Raw genomic sequence first — 679 nt, forward strand, 5'->3', positions numbered from 1 at the left:
CTGATATCCCTCAGCTCTTCAGCTCAGAGCTAGCGCTCTACCACTTGAGCAACAGTGCCACTTCGGGCTTCTTCTGCTTATGTGGTGCTGAGGAATTGAACCTAGGGCCTCAGACATGCAAGGCAAGGACTCTACCACTGAGCCACCTTCCCAGCCCCTAAAAGGATATTTTAAGAAGAAACAGCCTGAACCATTCTAACTCATAACTAGTCAGTCTTCTGGTTAGAGCTTTCATAAAAATGAGTTACTTGTTAAAACCAAGTTTCACTCTCAGCTCATATGGGTTCCCTCTACCTAGAACATGCATAAATGGGATAACTTTTTTATGTATCTTTTTTTATTGTGAAAATACTGTACAGAGGAGTTACAATTACATGGGCAAGATAATGAGTACATTTCTTATCAGGCATTGTAGCCTCCTCCTTTGTTTTCCCTTCCCATCCCTTCCCATCCTCCCCCTGCCCCCACCCAATCCTCCCCGCTCCCCCTCCCCCAGCACCAAAGTTGTAAAGTTCGTTTTCGACATAAGGATTTGTACATCTCATTGTTGCAATGGATCGGCCTGTATCCCTATTTAAACGACATGTTTTTCCCCTTCCCCTCCACAAATTATACCGACATCAAATACAATGAAAGCAGGGGTTATACTGTGGGGGAGGGACATACAAAGCAACAAAGA

The sequence above is a fragment of the Dipodomys ordii genome, unplaced genomic scaffold (genome assembly GCF_000151885.1).
Source record: "Dipodomys ordii isolate 6190 unplaced genomic scaffold, Dord_2.0 Scaffold197, whole genome shotgun sequence".
In the NCBI taxonomy this organism is placed as follows: Eukaryota; Metazoa; Chordata; class Mammalia; order Rodentia; family Heteromyidae; genus Dipodomys; species Dipodomys ordii.